Source organism: Panthera pardus, unplaced genomic scaffold (assembly GCF_024362965.1).
Source record: "Panthera pardus isolate Hobbes unplaced genomic scaffold, ASM2436296v1 HiC_scaffold_16, whole genome shotgun sequence".
NCBI lineage: Eukaryota > Metazoa > Chordata > Mammalia > Carnivora > Felidae > Panthera > Panthera pardus.
Window position 1 is genome coordinate 111,214,745 of NW_026526721.1, and position 8,221 is coordinate 111,222,965.

Genomic DNA, 8,221 nt, shown 5'->3' on the forward strand with positions numbered 1-8,221 from the left:
CTAGAGGGAAAATGAAAGGTCAAAGAGTTGGTTCCAGAAAATCTTCCAACTCTAATGAAATAGTTTGTATTACACAAGGTCTCCAGTCAAAAGCTACTATAAAACCTCAGTCTAAAAATTTTCAGCTTATTTAGGCATTAGAGAGCAATTAAAGCAGCCATGATTAGAGGTACAGATTAAAAAGAGAATGGAAACACACTAAAGGGAACTATACTTGTTTAGCTGCTTTCTCCCATTGAAACATTTACTATTATTTGCCATTTCACAGCGGGACGCTCAGAGTTTAAGCAGAAAGTCTGTCTAGAGTGTTTGTCAAACTTGGGATGTGGTAAAAATATAATGGCTAAAAAGGTAGGTCAGACCCAAATGAACAAGATCTAGAGAAAATGACTTTGTAAGGAAGTGAGGACAACCTTTTTTTGCTTGAGTCATTTGTCAAGCATTAACATTTCAAGGTGTAAGAGACTGAAGAACTAAGAAGGAAGCAGGTTAGAAGGCAAAAAAAAAAAAAAACCAAAACCAAAACCAAAAAAAACCTTTTAGCAGTCTCACAGCACCAAAAGAACACAAATTGGAAATTAGAATCTTCCAAGACAGAGAGGCAATGGTAAAACTCAAATTTTTCAGGAATATGGGCAAAGTAAAAATATTACAGCTTCTACAAAGCTTCAAACCAGTTCTCAAACTTTATTAATCCTAGCTTAGACTGAGAGAATCTGCCCTTATACTAACTACTCACTAGAATAATTAAATATTCTTTGATAAAGATAATGTCATATAGAGCTTCTTGTCTTGGCAGTCTTTTATATACAATGTTTAGAATTCAAAACAAATCTACAATAGTACCAAATGATCAAAAAACAAGAGAAGGAATAAGTACTAGAAACAGACCCACAGATGATCTAGATAGTGAAATGATAAAACAGAAATGTAAAAATAATTGTAATCAATAAAATAGATGACAAAATAGTTTCAAAAAACATAAGAATATATATATAACATATAACATATATATAACATATAACATATAGAATATATATAAATATAAATATAAATATAAAATATTCAAATGGTAGTTCCAGAACTGAAGGATACAATAACTGAAAAGAATATTTGTGGGTAAATTACCAGCATATTAGATATAAGAAAACAAAAATGTAGGTCAGAAAATAACCAGATTGAAAAACAAAGAGAAAAGAAGGTTGATCTAAAAAAGAAAAAAAGATTAGGAGACATAAGTAATATCGGAAATGGTAAAATGCATATGTAGAAGAAAAGAGAGAAGAGAGAACATGAGACTGAAGCAATAGTTGAAGAGACAATGGCAAAACATTTTCCAAGGCTGTAGAAAGATATCAAGATACAGTTTTTTTTTTCATTTTTTAATGTTTATTTATTTTTGAGAGAGAGAGAGAGAGAGCATGAGAAGGGGAGGGGCCACGAGAGAGGGAGACAGAATCCTAAGCAGACTCCAGGCTCTGAGCTGTCAGCACAGAGCCTGACATGGGGCTCGAACTCATCAACTGTGAGATCATCATCTGAGCTGAAGTCTGATGCTTAACTGACTGAGCCATCCAGGAGCCCCTCAAGACACAGTTTTACAAAGAACTGCTACTCTCCAAAATTATAAATACCCAAAACATCACATCTATACACAATTTAGTAAAACTGATGAAAAAAATAAAGGGAAAATAAAATCTTGAAAACAGCCAGTGTAAAGAAAAAAAAATCCCACATTATTTGACTTCTCCAACTAGCAGTAAAGGGCTCTTATTCTTACATTTTCTTACATTCTTACAGTGATATATTTCTCTAACTGAATTCATCCTAATACCCCTTATCTTAGAAATTCAAAAAAATTCAAAAATAAATGTGTATAGCTTGGTAATTTGAATGACAAATAGTCACATTAAAAAAATCAGCTTGAGGACATTTAATCATTTCTCCTTTTCCAGCCTGAAATCTTTTCCCTTTATAATTTTATTTTGAAATTTAGGAGGTGACATTTGTTTCTTAATTGGAATTTTAACCTTGAGACCAACTCTTCAACTTGATTTACCATTTTCTCATGAGCTATCCTCCACTGACTCACTCAAAATACAAACTTCGAAGTTCTTAAATTCACAGTGACCATGAAATTTGAATCTTTGTCTTTTGGTCATAATACCATTATACAATATTTATAAGGATGTAGGAAAGAATTATTTTACATTTAGGAAGATAAAACTGTATTCTTTAAGTGGTAATTCTCTTATTTTCCTGTGTAATTCCCTGATGATGAGTGATGTTGAGCATCTTTTCATGTGTCTGTTAGCCATCTGGATGTCTTTGGAAAAGTCTATTCATGTTTTCTGTCCATTTCTTCACTGGATTACTGTGTTTTGGATGTTGAGTTTGGTTAGTTCTTTATAGATTTTGGATACTAATCCTTTGTCCAATATATCATTTGCAAATATCTTCCCCCATTCTGTTGTTGCCTTTTAGTTTTGTTGATTGTTTCCTTTGCTGTGCAGAAGATTTTTATTTTAATGAGGTCCCATAGTTCATTTTTGCTTTTATTTCAGAAAAATGAAACCTTGCTATTTGCAACAATGTGGATAGACTAGAGTGTATTATAATAAGTGAAATAAGTCAGAGAAAGACAAATATCATATAATTTCACTTATATGTGGAATTTAAGAAACACAACAGATAAACTTAGGGGAAGGGAAGGAAAGATAAGATAAAAACATAAGAGAGAGGCAAGCCATGAGAGACATAACAATAGAGAACAAACTGAGGGTTGCTAGAGGGGAAGTGGGAGGGGGGATGGGTTAAATGGGTGATGAGCACTAAGGAGGACACTTGGGATGAGCACTGGGTGTCATATGTAAGAAATGAATCACTGGGTTCTACTCCTAAAGCCAAGATGACACTGTATGTTAATGAACTTGTATTTAAATTAAAAAAAAAAAAATACACAGTAGCCCACCATGCTGGTTTCTATTTAAACCAAATTTGAAAGAAAAATCATCATTTCTTTTGGATTTATATTTTGTTCATTTTTCATTGGGACAGACTTTCATCTAAACAAGAAGAAACACGTGAACTACAATGGTCAATATGAGGAACAAAGACTGATGGAAGAGGAAGCAAAAAGGCAATGGAGGAAATAATTTAGGAAATTATGGTATAAAAAGTAGAAAAGAGAGGCAGAAAGGAATTATTCAAGAAAATATAAAAGGGAAAGAGTCAGTATTAGACATTCAGATTCAACAGATATTTTTGAACCTCTGTGGGCTTGCCTGTGTGCTGGGCTCTGAACAAAATGAAAAAGGCCTCTGCTTCCAAGGAACTTATATTGTAGTTGTTGTGTATCAGTTAAGATTAGGTGGTCTGTATGAAAAAAAATGTGTGAAAAGATTTTAAAAGTCACATTGTTTTTCTTTAACCCAAAAGAAAACTGAACTTAACCCAGTGTCGGTTAAATTCTACCCTGAAGGCAATTCACTGTTCAAAACAGCTGCTGTGGCCCCAGCTTCCCCATCCATTACCAGACAGCAAGAAAGGGGAAGAGAAAATAAAGCAAAAGGGAAATATTATCCCTTAAGGAACCAACCATGCTAGGAGTCTCTTCCCAAAACTTTTAACTTCTAACTCATTAGTCAGGGCTTAGTCATGTTGAAACCTTTAGCATATATGGAAGAGAGGGAAATAAAATATTTTTGTTGGGCATATCGCTGCTCCAAATAATACTAGTTGTTTGCTCTTAAAGCAGAAAGGGAGAATGGATAGCATGTAGGGATCCAGTTGGCTCTGCCATGGATAGAAATGTGAACAATGTGATCTTTGATTATTATTTTATATTTATTTGCTTCTTATGGTCTTCAAACCATGGATATATTTATAATGATAAAAAAAAATAGAGACTTATGTTGCCTGAGTCTATTTTCTCCTAGTTGGCCCTATCAGTTATTGTTCATCTAAATCTACTTTTCCTTTTTTCCATTCCCTAAGAGCTTACTTGTTTTTAGTGGAACTGGGAAAATTGTTTAAACTCCAACGTGACTCACAGAACTACTTGCAGATGTTGCCTTTGAACATTTGGAGACTAATGAGAGCTGCACACTAATCTCATTAGATTATTCACAAATAAAAACAATAATTTTATATTCTTAATAGTTTAAAATCCAGAGATTTGGCACAAGACACTGCCAATTCAACCCTATTTCCAGTTACTCATACTGAGGACATATCTAAATAAGTTCCAGAAGCACCTTAAAGTTTCAATCCCATTATAATTCCTGTGGCTAATTACTGGTGGCAGAAGGACTGAGTCTCTCTTTCACATATTAGTTTTGGAAAGTTAAACTCTGTTAGAGTACTAATAAGGAGTATGCTGATTGCTTCTCAGCTCCTACTTCCCTCCCTCACACTATTAGAAAATAAATGAATGGTTAAATCTTTCTCTGAATCAATCATGGAATTTCCTGAGCACAGGAGCTTTACAATTTGCAGTATGCTTTTACCTGTAGTATCTCACTTTATTCTCATACTTTCCCTGTAAAGCATAACAATTTGCAGTTATTACCCACATTGTACCATATCTGAGGGTCTGAGGAGTGACCTGAATTGTTCAAGTCACTTGGCCTGTAAAATTTGAACTATGACCGATTAAAAAACATTTTTTCACTATAATTAATGTCCTTTTAATCTACCCACAAATTTTCAGTAAAATTATTTTCCTATGTTGCTGTTACCAATACAGAAGAAAAAACAAAAAAACAAAATTTTTCTATGTTGCTTCTGCATTCCCCTCTTTTAATTACATTCATACACACTTTCACATCTCTCCCTTTTCTTCCTTTCCAGAGCAATTTGTTTTGTAGCTATCCCTTAATTAATGCCCGTTCTTCACCCATTGGTATAAAGGGCAGGAATGAAATATCAAAACTTGCTTTGTAATTGTAGATTCACTCCTGCTGCGAGGCTGAATGAAAGGAATAAAATTTCAATTAAGCAATTACGGAGGAGTGCCGCTGAAAGCCTCAGGGGTGCAACTGTTCCTCTCCATGATTTTTGCAGCCCTCATTGACCATATGTTGAATTTCCATTTTCCATGGTTTCCTCTCAGGCGGAAATCTCCACATATTGACATGTGTGTAATGGAGGAGCACCACGTGAGGCCCAGTTTTGTATTTATCCAAGCCCACTTGCTTCAATGTCTGTGACAAGAGTAGAATGGGTACCAGCAAGAGGCCGGACATTTTCGATGCCCTGTCAAAGCCTGGCTGTTCTTGGTCCTGTGATGATATGGAAATGGCTCCCTTCTTATTGTGCAAGCCAAGCTCACATGTGGATTAGCCCTTTGAACACCAAGTCCATTTCTTTGCTTTCATTGTTTAGTACTTGTAAGCCAGAACCTGCATAAAGAGTAGGCATTCCCGTTTCCAACCACGTAGACTGACTTCAGAAAGCCTAAGAGAGGCGAGCTCATAGAGTCACGTTGTCTCCAAGATACCAAAGAAGCCACGTTTGATTGTGTTTTCCTGTCTTTCAACTCATAGACTTAAGGTTCCTGCGACTTGTGAGCACAAACTATCAGTCTATAGATACTCAAGGCACTTGGAATCAGTCACCACATGTCTACCCACTGGAATTAATTTGGAGTAACAACATGTTCTGTGGATATTTCTTAGTTGCTTTTTTTCTTCAGTGCCTTTGCTCTGAGATTATAAAGCACATATTTAAAAAATTCTAATAGTTCTAAATGTGAAAATAATGCTTTAATACTAATGTAATATACTAGTACTACTAATATGCTACATTTACATTACAATTCAAATTTGTCATGTCATTATTGTTTCTTTGCATTGCTGACCTTGATGTTAAGAAACAGAAACACGTGGAAGCAGTAGTGATCTTTTGTATCACTATTTTATGAAAGGGGATCTAGGATTCTGAAGCAGAAGTATTCAGGAGTTTGTTTTTAAATGTTAATACCATTGTCAATATACTCTAGAACTTAAAAAATGTTACAAAGAGTGCTGAAGAAAGAACTTTATTTTTTAAAAAACATGAAAAATAAAAAGGAATATTCATTGAATCTTCTCCAGTCCCTATCCCTAATACCTGAGCCTGCAGAAGTGAACACAGACCACACTATCCTTTGCAAACAGGGTTTCGAGGGCTCCCTGTAGGACCAAGCCCAGTGTCCTCACTGGTGCATTCTAAACTGTAATGGTCTGATCCATGCTTTGTTTAACTTTTCTATTTCCACTGTCTCACTTAAGTTCCAGTAATAACATTTTACTGAATTTTCCTGAATAGTTTTAAGCCTCTACATAATTTTCCTAAATTGCTTCAGCCTACAATGATCTTCCTTTCTTATGGATTGAATTGTGTTCCCCCCAAAAGATATGTTGAAGTTATAACCCCCAGTATCTCAGAATGTGACCTTATTTTGAAATAAGGTTAATGTAGATGTGATTAGTTAGGGTAGGTGGGCCACTAATACAGCATGACTTGTGTGCTTACTCATAAGACAATGGCCATATGAAGATTCAAACACACAGGGAGAAGTGATGTATCTGCAATGACTGCCAACCATCACCAAAAGCCAGGGGAGAGGCATGGAACAGATTCTCCCTCATGAAAAAACCCTTAGAAAAAAACAACCCTATAGACACTTTGATTGTGGACTTCCAGCTTCCAGAAATGTGAGAGAATACATTTTTGGTGTTTTAAGCTACCCAACGTGTGGTGTTTTATTACAGCAGCCCTAGGAAATGACTATATTCTCCATTTCCAACTGCTATTGTCTGCCCATTCTATGGAGCACAGTTTAAACATAATCGCTATTCTCCCTAGTTCCTCCCTGAAGGAAGGCTATCAGAAATCTCTTACACCTACCTCATTTCCTCTCACCCTACCTTGTTACTCTAGCCATTTCTATGCAGTCAGCTGCCTACAGACACAACCTGACAGGACCTCATTCAATAACAGGGCATGTCTTTACTTTCTTCCCCTAACCTTCTCTGCTTCCACCAAGTGGGACTTCTCTAGGCTGCAGAAACTGCTCAGTCATACTAACACACACCAATCTGAAAGAGCAAAGGAGTTAATATACTGGAGGGCTGTGAGCCAGTAAACTAATACTCCTCTGTAATGTTCCTTGGATGGATGGTTCTGAGACACATTTTACCCAGTAGCTTGCAGGACTGAGCGGAACCGAGCCCACAGAAAACCAGCTCATCACTACAGCTTTAGATTGCCTTTCCCTTCATTTCTGTGTCATTTTTTTCAGTTCTCTACTTTTTGAGGTCACATTCTGAAATAATTCAGTGTCACAAAAGCTTTAGTCTTAAGTTCTGCTTTGGGGGTAGAAGGTAAGCAGGCTGAGACATTTTTCCACCATAGATTGACTTTGCACTGTAAATATTCATGTGGAAAACCCTGCTTTGCACTTGGTTATTTGTGAATGCATATGAATGTCCTGATTCATCAGGAGGCTCTGGCTGCTGTGGCTGTGAGGGATGTCTGTGGCCTTGCTTTATCTAATATAGGACCCAGGGCAAAGAAAAAAGTGAAAACAACAAACAACCACCAATAGCAGTTTCTAATACTATATATTTAAATATTTAAAGGTAACAATTCAACCTAATAAATTATCAAATAAAATAGGTACCCTCCTTCCACTTGACAAATACGTCTTCGTAATGACCTGGAAGGCCAGGTTAAATTCAGGAAACTTGGATTTTTTTCTGGTATGGGAGTCCCATACCAGAGCACAGCAGGGAGAGAGGGAGCCAGCACTTGGCCTGAAGCCTGTCCAGCTTTTCTTTGTATCACACCCCAAATACCATCCCACTTTGTCCTGTACATGTGGACTCCCTATTCAACTCTACTGCCTTGGGTCTAGGGATTACACATAATGGTTCAGTCTGCCTTTGATGGGATAAAGCCTGGAAGAAAAGTCAGGACCACTGGACATGGAATTCCGAGATCCTGAGGATCTAGATCATGACCCACAAGGGGCTGTGTGATTTCAAGGTGGGCATATCACAAAGAATGGTCAAGAAGTTTGTTCAATAAGGAAGGTTTGTTTCATAAAGAATTATCTCCAAGCTAAAATGGGCAGTAACAAATCCCTGAAATCGTAGTGCTTGTGAACAAAAACCATAAATAAAATAAATACAACCACACTTTACAACATAAAAAGATCTTTGAAAATAGGGCTTAT

General features: G+C 36.2%; 1 long non-coding RNA gene across 1 annotated transcript in view; it reads left to right on the forward strand.

The window, feature by feature from the left end:
• LOC109261334 (uncharacterized) overlaps nt 1-6,090 on the forward strand; it is a 46,128-nt gene extending 40,038 nt beyond the window's left edge. The window contains exon 4 of the long non-coding RNA XR_002077342.2: nt 3,058-6,090. This is a non-coding gene — a long non-coding RNA (uncharacterized LOC109261334). The remainder of the gene's footprint in view (nt 1-3,057) is intronic.
• Nucleotides 6,091-8,221: the final 2,131 nt, after the last annotated feature.